Below are 13,541 nucleotides of genomic sequence, written 5' to 3' on the forward strand. Positions count from 1 at the left end.
TTTCTTTCTCATACAATATAGTTGAAACACGGTTTTCCCTTCCTCTACTCCTACCAGTTCCTCCCCCCACCTTTTCTCTCATCTGGATCCACTCCCTTGATGTTTTTCATAAAAAGAACAGACTTCTATGAGATAACAACAAAACATAATAAAATAAAATGAAAACAATTATATTGAAGATAAGCTAACAGAAAGACATAAGAGCCCCAAGAGAAGACACAAGAATCAGAGACCTACTTGTTCACACATTCGGGAGACCCATAAAAGAACTAAACTAAGAGCTAAAGTATATGTGCAGAGGACCTGGTACAGATCCCTGGAGGCCCTGAGACTGCTGCCTCAGTGTCTATGAGCTCATATGTACTTTGCTTAGTTGTTTTAGATGGGCAAGTTCTGTTGTCCTCGGTCTGGTCTCCCCAATTCCTTCAGTCTTCTCTTCTACAGGGTTCCTTAAGTTCTGTGGGGAAGGATTTGATGGAAACATCCTATTTAGAGATCTTAACATATACATTTCAATAATAATTTTAAATATTCATAGCATCAGCTCTTCAATCACAAGACAGAGGCTGGTTGAATGGATCAAGAAAAAAAAAAATCCAGGTTGGGCATGTTGGCGAATGCCTTTAATCCCAGCACTTGGGAGGCAGAAGCAAGCAAATTTCTGAGTTTGAGGCCAGCGTGGTCTACAGAGTGAGTTCCAGGACAGCCAGGGCTACACAGAGAAACCCTGTCTCAGAAAACAAAACAAAACAACAACAACAAAAAAAAAAAGAAAAAAAATCCATCTATCAACAAAAGCATATATTAGCTTTATAGATAGAAGTAGCTTGAATCTGTAGATTGCTTTTGGCAAGATAGCCATTTTTACAATGTTGATCCTGCCAATCCATGAGCATGGGAGATCTTTCCATCTTCTGAGATCTTCTATAATTTCTTTCTTCAGAGACTTGAAGTTTTTATTATACAGATCTTTCACTTCCTTAGTTAGAGTCACGCCAAGATATTTAATATTATTTGTGACTATTGAGAAGGGTGTTGTTTCCCTAATTTCTTTCTCAGCCTGTTTATTCTTTGTGTAGAGAAAGGCCATTGATTTGTTTGAGTTAATTTTATATCCAGCTACTTCACCGAAGCTGTTTATCAGGCTTAGGAGTTCTCTGGTGGAATTTTTAGGGTCACTTATATATACTATCATATCATCTGCAAAGAGTGATATTTTGACTTCATCTTTTCCAATTTGTATCCCTTTGATCTCCTTTTGTTGTTGAATTGCTCTGGCTAGGACATCAAGTACAATGTTGAATAGGTATGGAGAAAGTGGACAGCCTTGTCTAGTCCCTGATTTTAGAGGGATTGCTTCAAGCTTCTCACCATTTACTTTGATGTTGGCTACTGGTTTGCTGTAGATTGCTTTTATCATGTTTAGGTATGGGCCTTGAATTCCTGATCTTTCCAAGACTTTTATCATGAATGGGTGTTGGATCTTGTCAAATGCTTTTTCCGCATCTAACGAGATGACCATGTGGTTTTTGTCTTTGAGTTTGTTTATATACTGGATTACGTTGATGGATTTCCGTATATTGAACCATCCCTGCATCCCTGGGATGAAACCTACTTGGTCAGGATGGATGATTGTTTTGATGTGTTCTTGGATTCGGTTAGCAAGAACTGTAGTGAGGATTTTTGCATCAATATTCATAAGGGATATTGGTCTGAAGTTTTCTATCTTTGTTGGGTCTATCTTGCCAAAAGCAATCTACAGATTCAATGCAATCCCCATCAAAATTCCAAATCAATTCTTCAACGAATTAGAAAGTGCAATCTGCAAATTCATCTGGAATAACAAAAAACCTAGGATAGCAAAAACTCTTCTCAAGGATAAAAGAACCTCTGGTGGAATCACCATGCCGGACCTAAAGCTTTACTACAGAGCAATTGTGATAAAAACTGCATGGTACTGGTATAGTGACAGACAAATAGACCAATGGAATAGAATTGAAGACCCAGAAATGAACCCACACACCTACGGTCACTTGATCTTCGACAAGGGAGCTAAAAACATCCAGTGGAAGAAAGACAGCATTTTCAACAAATGGTGCTGGCACAACTGGTTGTTAACATGTAGAAGAATGTGAATCGATCCATTCCTATCTCCTTGTACTAAGGTCAAGTCTAAGTGGATCAAGGAACTACACATAAAACCAGAGACACTGAAACTTATAGAGGAGAAAGTGGGGAAAAGCCTTGAAGATATGGGCACAGGGGAAAAAATTCCTGAATAGAACAGTAATGGCTTGTGCTGTAAGATCGAGAATTGACAAGTGGGACCTCATGAAACTGCAAAGGTTCTGCAAGGCTAAAGACACCATCAATAAGACAAAGAAACCACCAACAGATTGGGAAAGGATCTTCACCTATCCTAAATCAGATAAGGGACTAATATCCAATATATATAAAGAACTCAAGAAGGTGGACTCCAGAAAGTCAAATAACCCCATTAAAAAATGGGGCTCAGAACTGAACAAAGAATTCTCACCTGAGGAATACCGAATCGCAGAGAAGCACCTGAAAAAATGTTCAACATCCTTAATCATCAGGGAAATGCAAATCAAAACAACCCTGAGATTCCACCTCACACCAGTCAGAATGGCTAAGATCAAAAATTCAGGTGACAGCAGATGCTGGCGAGGATGTGGAGAAAGAGGAACACTCCTCCATTGTTGGTGGGATTGCAAGCTTGTACAACCACTCTGGAAATCAGTCTGGCGGTTCCTCAGAAAATTGGACATAGTACTACCGGAGGATCCAGCAATACCTCTCCTGGGCATATATCCAGAAGATGTCCCAACCGGTAAAAAAGACACATGCTCCACTATGTTCATAGCAGCCCTATTTATAATAGCCAGAAGCTGGAGAGAACCCAGATGTCCCTCAACAAAGGAATGGATACAGAAATTATGGTACATTTACACAATGGAGTACTACTCAGCTATTAAAAAGAATGAATTTATGAAATTCCTAGCCAAATGGATGGACCTGGAGGGCATCATCTTGAGTGAAGTAACACAATCACAAAAGAACTCACACAATATGTATTCACTGATAAGTGGATATTAGCCCAAAACTTAGGATACCCAAGATACAAGATACAATTTGCTAAATGCATGAAACTCAAGAAGAATGAAGACCAAAGTGTGGACACTGTGCCCCTTCTTAGAATTGGGAACAAAACACCCAGGGAAGGAGTTACAGAGACAAAGTCCGTAGCTGTAATGAAAGGATGGACCATTTAGAGACTGCCGTATCCAGGGATCCATCCCATAAGCAGCTTCTAAATGCTGACACCATTGCATACACTAGCAAGATTTTGCTGAAAGGACCCAAATATAGCTGTCTCTTGTGAGACGATGCCGGGGCCTAGCAAACACAGGAGTGGATGTTCACAGTCAGCTATTGGATGTATCACAGGGCTCCCAATGGAGAAGCTAGAGAAAGTACCCAAGGAGCTAAAGGGATCTGCAACCCTATTGTTGGAACAACATGATGTACTAACCAGAACCCCGGAGCTCTTGTCTCTAGCTGCATATGTATCGAAAGATGGCCTAGTGGGCCATCAATGGAAAGAGAGGCCCATTGGACTTGCAAACTTTATATGCCCCAATATAGGGGAATGCCAGGGCCAAAAGAATGGGGATGGGTGTGTAGGGAAGTGGGGGGCGCTATGGGGGACTTTTGGGATAGCATTGGAAATGTAATTGAGGAAAATATGTAATAAAAATATTTTTAAAAAAAAAAGGAAAAAAAAAAAAAGAAATATTGCCCTGAATCAGACTAACAGAGCCACTAGCCCAGGGCTCTATCCCATATAGAGGCATGAGTGGTATTTCCTCTTTGTTTGTCTAGTTTATAGTTAACTTAGTAATATTAATCTCAAAAAATTAAGGTGCATCATGTCCAGTTGCTAATAATGAATTGGAAAATGACTGCCAGTGAAGTTTATCCAAAGCTATGTAAAACTTTTGCCACATGTTGCTTCAGTCTTGTGACTCCTGTGGGTATGCTGAATTCTCTATAAATCAATGATGTTTTACTTTCTTTTCAGTCTATATCCCTTGACCTCAACAACTGGCCCTAGCTAAATAGTTTCAAAGTCCATGAAGACATTTATATTTACTCACTACGGATTTTAATCTCATATTCCCTGACTAATGTTTTCTCTTTCCATCTTCCTGCTTTGAGAATTACTAATCCTTTTTAGTCTTTTAGTCTGTCCTTGAATGGAAGATAAGCTTTCCCCTTGATCATTTTGGCTGTTTTTCCCTGGACCTTTTCCAGCTCTGTAATATTTTCCCTGGGATAGCATGAGTAGACAGCCCAGATATTGGTTATTAAATTTGTTATCACCATCTCTAGTCTCCACTCACTCATGAAGAATGTAAATGCTATTTACTGTCTCCCATTGGTACAGAAATGGAGCAACCAATTGAGGTCATAACCTGTTCTACATGGATTAGTTCTAGCTGAGGGCTGATTTTCTGCTACTTTTCTGTATTACCAGATGAACTGCTTCACCTTAAATTTCTGCCAGCTGTCCCTTAGGAAAGATTGGCTTTTTAGACAAGCTGGTCATTTTCCTCCTTAAAAGACGCTGTGGTTGCTAAATATTGGGATGAATCTACTAATAAAACCCAGTAACAAACCAAAAAAAAAAAAAAAAAAAAAGAAGTAGCTTGAATTTGTATTTCCTTGATGTGTGAGGATGTTGAACATTTCTTTATGTATTTCTCAGCCATTTGAGTTTTTGCTATTGAGAATTCTCTGCTTAGATTTGCACCCCATCTTTTATTTGTTTACATGTTTTCCTGATATACTGTTTCTTGAGTTCTTTATCTAGTTTGTTTATTGGTAACATTCTAATGAATGTATAGCAGATAGAAATCTCTTCCCATTCTGTAGGCTGCCACGTTGTCTGAATGATGTAGTATTTGCCACACAGAAGCTGCTCAGTTTCATATGACCCCATTTGTTAATTGTAGATCTTGGTGCCTGCGCCAATGCTGTTCTGCTCAGAAAACCCTTTCCTGTGTCAATAATTTCAAGGCTATTCCCTACTTTCATTTCTATCAGGTCCAGTGTAGCTAGTTTTCTGTTGAGGTTTTCAATGCATTTGGAGTTGAGTTTTGAGCAGGGTAATAACATTGGATCTCTTTAGATTATTTTCCATGTAGCTATCAAGTTTGACTAGGACCATTTGTTGAAAAGAATGTTTTTATTCCAATGAGTATTTCTGAATTTTGAATCAAAAACAAGGTGCCCACATGTGTGTGGATTTATGTCTATGTTCTCAATTCAATCCCATTGACCAACATGTTTAATTTTGTGCCAGTACCATGATATTTTCATTACTATAGCTTTGGAGTACAATTTGAAATAAGGGATTCTGATACCTTCAGCAGTTCTTTTACTACTCAGGGTTGTTTTAATCATCTTGGGTTGTTTGTTTTTATATATATAGCTTAGATTGCCCTTTCAAAGTCTGTGAAGAATTATGTTGCAATTTTGATGGGGATTGAATTTAATCTATAGATTGCTTTTGGTAGAATGGCCACTTTTTATCATATTAATCCTACCAATCCATGTGCATTGGAGATATTTCCATCTTCTGAATTCCACTTTAATTTCTTTCTTCAGTGACTTGAAGTTTATATCATACAGGTCTTTCCCTTGCATGGTAAAATATACCCTAGGATATTTATATTATTTGAGACTACTGTTAAAGGTTCTGTTTCCAAGATTTCTCTTTCAGATTATTTATCATTTATCTGTAGAAGCAATACTGATTTGTTTGTTTGTTTGTTTTGTTTTGTTTTGTTTTAGAGAAAATTTATTGCAACACTCTAACAGGGCATTCCTTTTTCTTTTCAACACCTTGATCTGCAGCTTCCTTCGTTCTTCTTGCTCAGATGCCAAAGAGCCGGGCATTGGCATGGGACATGCAAACACTGGCAAAAGCCTTGAAGTTCATCTCTTCTTCAGTGATGACTCTGGCCTTTTCCTTTCTGTACACATTCCAGATGGAATCACAGGTCCTGTCAGCTGAATGTTCAATTTAAGTCTTTCAGCAGAACTGTCTCCCTACTTTGGAGCAGATGGCTTCCTGGGGAATGTATGAACTCGGAGCAGTACTTCTTCAGGCGCTGCCCATTGGTCTGTAGTGATTTAGTGGATTTGTTTTGCCTTCTTGGGTCCACAGATATGCGATGGTGGGAGTCATTTTCTTGTGGTTACCTGCCACTCTGAGTTTCTCCAGGCTAAAGCTCCTGCCAGTCCTGACTTTGGTGTGGTATCTAACTGTAGGGTACCTTACGATGGGCCTGATGAGACCGGGCACAGGATTAGGGGCAATGCTGCACACTTTCTCCTGCCAGGCCTTGAAGCTGTGGATCTTGTGTGTCGGCGGTTGAACCAAGTGTCCACTTGCTGCTGCCAGTCCTTGTGGAGTGGGGTTTCAGGATCATGCCATTCCAGCTGGGCACCATGGCTGCCTCCTATATCAATATACTGATATTTTTGAGTCAATTTTATATTCTGCTACTTTGCTTAAAGTGTTTATCGGCTGTAGGAGTTTCCTGATGGAATTTTGGGTCCCTTATCTATATACTATCATATCATCTGCAAATAAAAATACTTTGGCTTCTTTTCCAATTTGCATTTCCTTGATCTTCTTCAGTTTTCTTATTGTTCTAGGTAAGACTTCAAGTACTGTATTGAGTAACTATGGAGAGAGTGGACAACGTCTTAATCCTGATTTTAACAGAATTTATTTGAATTTCTCTCCATTTAAGTTGATGCTATTGGCTTGTTGTAAATTGCCTTTATTATGTCCCAAGAATGGACAAAAGAGTCAATAACACATCCACTACCACAGTTGAAGTCCCCCAAACCACCAAGTGAACAGTCACAATATATACAGAGTACCTGTTGCAGGCCCCTGCAAGTTCTGTGCTAAGTAAGTCTTAAAATAGACAGGAAAGAGAGAGAGAGAGAGAGAGAGAGAGAGAGAGAGAGAGAGAGAAAGAGAGAGAGAGAGAGAGAGAGAGAGAGAGCTCCAAAATTCCAGTTGGTATACTAACTTTTAGAAAATGAACAATTTGTTACTGCATAATGAAAGAAGAAAATAAAGAAAGTCAAAGGTTAAATCATAAAATACATAAAAAAAACTTTCTTTGAACTGAACAAAAATAAACTTTTGGACATATTAAAATCAGACTTATAAGGGAAATTTAAAAATCTAAGTGCATCTTTAAAAAAATCAGAAAGAGTACAAATAAATGACTTACTTGCACAACTCAAAATTATGTAAAAGTAGGACCAACCAAATCCAAACTCAGTTGACTGTAAAAAAAAAAAAAGAAATCAGAGTCTAAATTAATGAAATTGAAAGAAATACACATAAAAATAATACACATACCAGTTAATATAAGATGTTCCTTGTGATAAAGAAGATTGAGAGACTCTTGGACCGATTAACCAAAAGAAAGAAAGAAATGACCCAAAATAACAGAATCATAAATGAATATGGAAACATTGCAATAAACACCAAAGAAATTTTGAATATTATAAAGAAATGCTTTAAAAACCTGGACTACATTAAGTTGGGAAAGTCTAAAAAAAATTACTATGTTTTACATGTAGCTAGCATACCAAAATTAAACCAAGAAAATAACAAACCTAAACAAACCCATAACAAATAAGAAAATTCAAATAGTAATTAAAAACCTTTACACACACACACACACATAACTCAGGGCTATGTAGACTCACAGAATACTAAAAGATATTCCAAGAAAGTCTACAGTCAGTCCTTCTTAAACTATTCAAACACAAGAGAGATAAAAAGAAAGAGAGAAAGGAGAGAGAGAGAGAGAGAGAGAGAGAGAGAGAGAGAGAGAGAGAGAGAGAGAGAGAGAGAGAGAAGGAAAGAAAGGAAGGAAGGAAGGAAGGAAGGAAGAAAAAAAGAAAAAAAGAAAGAAAGAAAGAAAGAAAGAAAGAAAGAAAGAAAGAGGCACTTCCAAACTTCTTCTATGAAGCCAATATCACTTTAATACCCAAAACAGGTAAAGCTACAATTGAAAAGAGAAACTATAGCTCTATATTCTGGATGAACATAGACAGAAAATACTCAGTAAAATACTTCCAGAAAGAATACATATAGACATTAGAAAATGGTACAACATGAGTATATTGACTTTATTTTTAGAGATACAGGGACAACTTAACATAAATCAGTAAAAGTAATAAACTGTATGAATGGACTAACTGATAAAAGACACATGATCATATCAATTGATGCAGAAAAAGCCTTTGACAAAATCCAATATGACTTTATGGTTAAAGGCTAAGAGAATAAAGAACCTGAGGGAAAATAATTTAATATAATAAAAGTTATCATCCTAAATGGAGAAAAACATACATGAAATCTCACTAAAATCAGGAATGAAACAGGGATATCTACTATTTGCACTGCTTTTCAATATTGTACTTGAAACACTAGCTGGAGCAATGAGGCAAGAAAAAGAAATTAAAGAAATACAAATAGGGGAAAAAAGAAGCCAAGTTACCTCTATCAGCAGGTAACATGATATGATGCATTAGAGAACCTAAAACTTGACCTCAAGGTTTCTAGAAATTATCAACAATTTTACCAATGTAGTAATATCTAAAATCCACTTGTAAAAATCAATAGCTGTTCTATTCACCACCAACAATTATATAGAGAAAGAAACCATGGCCATATTTTCATTCTCAATAACCTCAAGAAAATAAAATGTCTAGGATTAAGCCTGATCAAGAACATAAAGAGCCTCTACAATTAAGATCAAAGCCACTGAAGAAAGCAGACAAAGAAACTACAAAATGGAAAAAAGTCAAATGCTTATGGATTGGGAAAGTTAGTATTGTGAAAATTACCATTCTATCAAATTACTGAACAAACTCACCGAAGTCACACACTGGAGTGGAGGCAGCATCTGCAACAAATGGTGCTGAGAAAACTCATGCTTGCATGGAGAACAATGAACTTAAGCCCATATCTGCCAGCTTTCCCAAAATCCAATTCCAAATGGATTAAAAAACAGAATGTGAAACTTAAAACACTGAAATTTCTAGAACAAAGTAAAACAGAACACATGCAGTACCCTGCAGAATATAGGTATAGGAAAGGACTTTCTGGCTAGCACCCATTTACCCACAAGTGTAGGCCAACAATTTATAAGTGAGGCCTCATATGCAGTGTGTAGACGATTCTGGCTGGTTCTGATCTGCAAGTGTCCTCTCTGATGATTAGCTCTCACAGTTCCAAAAGGCACCATGCAAACTTACATGGGACAAAAGCAGTCAGTAGACTCACCTGGATATGATATCTATGAACCACAAGAACAATCAACATGATAAGATATCCCTAAGGGTAAAATAGTGGCAAAGACTTCTACGTACACAACAACTCTCTAACTGGACTTGAAACTTGATCAACAAGAGTAAAATCATGGCTGGGACTGGAAATATAGCCCATTACCCCATGACTAATGAAGTCATGGATTTTGGAGGAGATCCTAAAACTGACACTTTGCTAATCAGCATAATTCCCAAGCACATTTAAAAAAATCTATTTTTATATCCTCAGATAAGTGTCATCCCTCACCAAGGAATCTTCTCTTTGCGACAGACAGAGACCATTACAGAAAGCCACAACCAATCAAAATGCAGAGAGTAAGAGGCCATGTGGTGCCTAGCTCCAACTGACATGTAAACCACACAGGTTTTGCACGCAAGGCCTAGAGATCATAGTGGAAGAAGAGGAAGAAAGATTATAAGAGACAGAAAAACAGGAAGTTTGTGAGATTTAATTTCGTAAAATTGTTTAAAATGTTATATCCATAAAATCTCATCAAGACTGCGGCCTTAACAAGACTGAAAAAGGGTAGCACCGATAGATATGTTAACGTGGAATGGGGACACCTCGCTGGGACTCTGTTCTAGGCCAGAAAATACAGGCAACTAAAGAATGCTGAGAGCAGGAGAAATATTCTGCCTTGGGAAGAGCCCTAAAATTGATTATCCAATACTAAGGGGTTAGCTCTGAAATCATAGGCAAACAAGAAATATTATATGGAGTGATTTTGTTATATTTATATACTTAGGACTATATATGTGCATATATCTATGTAACAATGTTTAAAGAAATAGTAGCCATGGATTTGAGTGGATCAAGGTGGGAGGTATAAGGGAATAATTGAAGAGAGAAAAAGAAAGGGTAAATGACATAATATTTTTCATTTTGAAAGGTAGAGAATGAGTTATGAGTCACCTTTTGAAATTAATGAGCAGAATCAGCATGAAACAGACATTTATCTTAGGTATTTCTTACATAAAAGTTGTCATTTGGGAAAGAATATTAGTCATAATTTACATTATATCATTGCTTTGATAGCTACTCGAGAAGTGAAAGATTCAAATATGTTTTCTGTCCTGAGTACTATTTAACAATGTTGGGTGGGTAGGGAAGTGGAGGGGGAGGGTATGGGGGACTTTTGGGATAGCATTGGAAATGTAATTGAGGAAAATACATAATAAAAATTATTTTAAAAAAACAATGTTGTCTAAGAAAAACCAGGATTCAGTGAGTAAAAAATAATATTTTATGATGTTCTTGGCAATAGTTCTGAAGAAAAATAAATACTGAAGGATAATGTTTAGCATGATTTTAACAACTAAACATTCTACTATTCCTCCTAAGCTTTGGGTGCAGGAGCTAGGCATCACATGGTTGTTTGTTATGTCCATTGTGCTTAATTATGGTTTTCTGCAGTGATCTCTGTCTGTTGAGGAGAGAATCAACTTTAATTATTGTTAAGTCTCATTTTTCATAAACTTAGATAACTCACTAAGGTGTTCTATGACTTGGCTAAAGTAACTGGCATACCTATTTGTCATGAACAGTGGTTTTTATATCTCTGACCAAATTCCTTTGCCCCTTTAGTTACATTTTTAGAGAGTAGAGCCTTCCTCCAAGTCCCTATTCTTTTGTTTTAAGATGCAAAGCCTTATATAATGATTGTGTAAAAGATTTATAAAACTGAAGGGAGGAACAAATGCATTAAGTAAGTATTGTTGTGGGATAACAAAACAATACTATTCCTTATGATTTGGTTATGGAAATAGTTCAACAGATCTTTCTTTTATTTGATGATGAGAAAATTTTACCCCAGGAGAAAGAACCATGTCAAAGTGAGCCTTGGAAAATCAAAGGTTTGCTGAGCATGACAACTACAGTGACCTGAATCCTAATCCAGTTCAGCTCACAGTTGAGGATTAAATTCCAGTCTTTCTGAAGTAAGCATCATACTCACACATCACTTATCCAAGTCCACTGAAGACTAGGGTGTTGTCCTGAACACAGGTAGAGGTGTGGACCAGTTGGCACCTTAGCTGCCACCTCATCATCCCAAAGCTGGAAGTTGAGGTGAGCAGAGCTGCCATTGGAAAAACTAGGAATCAGTTTCTGGCCTCACCCTGTTACTAAGTCCTTTGGGGCAACCTCACCAGGAGAACAAATGTCACAGTCTGTGAGACAGTGGCAGATATGCAGGTGATGTGGCCACTAGGGTTCACCCTGACAGTCTTAAAATACAGGTTCCTATTGGGTGACCCGAGTCATTAGGAGTAACTATTAATATGCAGAAATATCACTGATAATGTTGGAGTATTTAAAAGTCTTAAAATGGCCAATGTATGTGTCATCCTGGGTTGAATTAACAAAATTCAGGAAAGATTGCTAAATTATTTACTGTAGGCTTATGTGAATAACATGGTACATGAAAAGAAAAAAATCAAAGGGACTGTGATCAATAGAAATGGCAGAGCAAAAAGTACTCAGCATGTGTTGTAGGATGAAGCATTTTATACCAAGTATAAAATATAATGGAAAATGTTTAACGTGCAGGCTACGTAAAAGGCTGTATCTGATAGTACTTTGGATTTTTATTTCAACCTGTAGGGAGTACTGAACAAGACTAAAATAATTAGTTGATGTAAATTATTTAAGAGAAGAGGAGACTCCTTTCTTGCATCTGATATTAGAAAATAACTCAGGAAAATCACATAGCCTAGTGCCAACATTCTGACAAGACATGTTAGCACTTATAAGTGGTGAAGACTCTCAGAAAAATTGAGTAGTAATGATATGTGAATAAATAGGTAGCTAGAGGATAGATAGCAGATGCATGCCTGGGAGATACATGTTTAGTAGAACGATGATAGGTGACAGAAAAGAAATAGATAGATAGATAGATAGATAGATAGATAGATAGATAGATAGATAGATAGACAGATAGACAGATAGACAGATAGACAGACAGATAGAAAAATAGATAAAGGATAATGCATTATAGATAGGTAAATGCATTATAGATTAAAATTAGATTATAGATATATAGATAGATGAAAGATAGTACATGATAGAGAGATGGCAGATATGTACATTATGGATAAATAGACAGATGATAGACAACAGATAATGGATATATAGAGAGATGGAGTCATGATAAATTGCAGTCAAATATTGCCTAAATCTTTAGATAGGTAGATGTCATCTCTCTCACATTTCCTTGGTGTTAATTTTTCCCACATGACTTGAATATTATTCCCAAAGTCTTACCCATTCCTAGAACCAAAGGCAGCTAGAAGAGGCCTTGCTTCTCCCCGGAATCCTCCTGACTTAATTTGTTATCTCCCTGGGTTTGGTCAGTTTGTAGAGACTATCACCATGTGACTGTCTCTATAATCATCTTGTTCTAAGTTAAACCTCATATATTTCCAGTGAAATCTCTAAAATGGGGACATTTTAACCCCCATTCATATGCAAACTGTAAAACAGTAGACATTTGTGAGAGCCAGGCCAATAAAGAGAGTACATGGCCTTAAAAACACAGCTAAAACACATCCCATGAATTAATAGGGATTCTTGCCCTTGAAATCCCCTGCTCCTGTCAGGGAGAAATGTGTCTCTTATTACCCATTTTGGCTCACATGGAAGAATATATGTACATTATTTCACAGAATTTTCTCCTGTCTACCTATTTCTCCTTTGTAGATATCAGACATCATTACCTCCATCCCATATGATCCTAGGAAAAATAACCAATTGACCAATAAACAATGAAATCAATTTTCTCTAGAAAACATTAGAATTTTAAAATTATCTTACATTAGGTTAACTTTATAAAATATGGGGTTTCCATGTGAAATTTTATGATATTTTGACTATATCAGCCCACATTCAGTTATCTTTTTAAAAAGAACCAACCTTTCCTCCTTTATTCAGCAGGCTAAATATATATTGTTTGTTAAGAGTTTTCAATGATCTATAGTTTTTAGAAGGATAATTTATTCTCTCCTACCTTTTCAAATACACTACTGACTTTCACTACACACATAAGTAATTGTCTTTTATATTTAAAAGTTACACTTAAAAAGGAAAACTG

General features: G+C 36.8%; 1 long non-coding RNA gene and 1 pseudogene across 1 annotated transcript in view; both read right to left on the reverse strand.

Moving 5' to 3' along the window:
• Nucleotides 1-324: 324 nt before the first annotated feature.
• Nucleotides 325-13,541, reverse strand: part of LOC147005584 (uncharacterized) — a 49,786-nt gene continuing 36,569 nt past the window's right edge. Inside the window, exons 2-3 of the long non-coding RNA XR_015046613.1 lie at nucleotides 7,341-7,395; nucleotides 325-457 (exon numbers count right to left, since the gene is read on the reverse strand). This is a non-coding gene — a long non-coding RNA (uncharacterized LOC147005584). The remainder of the gene's footprint in view (nucleotides 458-7,340; nucleotides 7,396-13,541) is intronic.
• Nucleotides 5,960-6,539, reverse strand: LOC110291867 (large ribosomal subunit protein eL13 pseudogene; annotated as a pseudogene).

The sequence above is a fragment of the Mus caroli genome, unplaced genomic scaffold (assembly GCF_978045245.1).
Source record: "Mus caroli unplaced genomic scaffold, Mus_caroli_1 scaffold_3, whole genome shotgun sequence".
Lineage (NCBI taxonomy): Eukaryota > Metazoa > Chordata > Mammalia > Rodentia > Muridae > Mus > Mus caroli.